Below are 1,523 nucleotides of genomic sequence, written 5' to 3'. Positions count from 1 at the left end.
TTTCCAGGTCTGCAGAGAGTAAGAATATCACTCGTTCATCTGATTCATGACCCTTGCAACCTCCTATGTGCTGCATTGTTGGATGGAAATTGGAGTTCCAGACAGAAATCAGGCTCCACCTGCTTCCAGAAGCTCAGAGTCCAGGGGTGAGAACCCAGTGGAGAACATATGGGGCTATACGGACATAGTAATGATAACACCACAAACGTTCGGCGAATAAAGAGTCACATTACCTAAAGGATGAGGGCAGATGTGTTTATTTGAAGAGGAGAGAGCTACATTGAAATGATAAAAAAATTTATAAGTTTCACTGCTGACAGAAGGCTGAAAGATAGTCTAGGGGGAGGTGGAACAGCATGAGGGAAGGTGGAACAGCATGCGTCTAAGTGCTGTGTTAAGAGGGAGCCTCTTGTATGTTTGGAATTGTGAGTTCCTCAGTGTGACTGCAGCCTCCAGTAGGACTAGGAAGTAAGCCAGTAGGTTGGAGAGGTGGGCAGGGGTCAAGTGAAATGGAGAATTGTGGGCTAAGCAAAGGAGTGTGTTTTCCCTGCAGCAGGCAGTGGGGACCACAGACATTTGTAAGCGAGAGAGAGGCACGTTCGGATTCGTGGTGTGAGGAAGAGCAATGCCCTAAGATGCAGAGTCACACCTTCAGATTCCTGCGGCTGGTACACTGGAGCTGTGAAGCCGGTTTTGAGACAGGGCTGTTGTGTCCCTAGAAGACCCCTTCAAGGCCTGACTGTGGTGCTCTTGGGAAGACAACTTTCGATCTGGGCTCAGCATTTGGAAGTTCCGTGTACACGCTGGTATCTGTTGGGGGTGTCTTGGGCCTCTGAGAAGGGCGAGTGATTTTTCCCTGTGTGAGAACGCAGTGATCCAACTGTGCGTATGTCACCTCCTGAGGGTCTTGTTCATCAGGGCCCTGGAGAGAGGGAAATGTTGAGTGAGGGAGGGGCTCACATTCTTCAGGACTATTAGGGAATAAGGCAGTCTCCACAAGGTTGGGCCGAGGAGGACCTACCTCCCTGTTCACTGTGCTGTCCGCAGCAGGCTCTGGGTCCATTACAGCAGCATCTGTAGGAGACAAAAGAACTGGGAGGGCACGTCTGGGTCCTCATTTCATGTGCAGAGCCCAACACACAGGGGGACACTGTAGGTGCCTGAGGTCCCTCAGCTGCCAACAGCCAGACTCAGACATTCTGTTTCTCTGAGTTCAAGACCCCTTCCCATGAATGGCTCTCAATTTCCATCCCATTGATTCTGTCTCCCACTTTCTGCCTCTCATGGAACCTTCTCCTGGATGTCAGTGGCTGCAGGGACGTGAGGATACAGTTCAGAATCAGGCAATGGTCTGTGAGCTGAAGGCAAGGACAGGGTGTCTGGTGCTCTCTCTAGAAATCCCTGCCTCTGTGGCTCCTGCCTTGGGCCTGAGACCATCCTGCCGGTGAGGAACACACACCTGCGTGCTCCCATCCCGCTTCCCCACACGTCCCTGAGGTCTGTGGCCTCTGCTTCGTGAGACT

General features: G+C 51.9%; 1 long non-coding RNA gene across 1 annotated transcript; it reads right to left on the bottom strand.

Annotated features, from left to right (window-relative positions):
* Positions 1-241: 241 nt before the first annotated feature.
* On the bottom strand, positions 242-1,074 carry LOC112616834. The gene is made up of 2 exons (XR_003117814.1): positions 1,022-1,074; positions 242-922 (listed from the first exon to the last, which is right to left on the bottom strand). It is a non-coding gene; the product is annotated as an uncharacterized LOC112616834 (long non-coding RNA).
* Positions 1,075-1,523: the final 449 nt, after the last annotated feature.

The sequence above is a fragment of the Theropithecus gelada genome, unplaced genomic scaffold, assembly GCF_003255815.1.
Source record: "Theropithecus gelada isolate Dixy unplaced genomic scaffold, Tgel_1.0 HiC_scaffold_10589, whole genome shotgun sequence".
NCBI lineage: Eukaryota > Metazoa > Chordata > Mammalia > Primates > Cercopithecidae > Theropithecus > Theropithecus gelada.
This window is presented reverse-complemented; position numbering and strand designations above follow the sequence as displayed.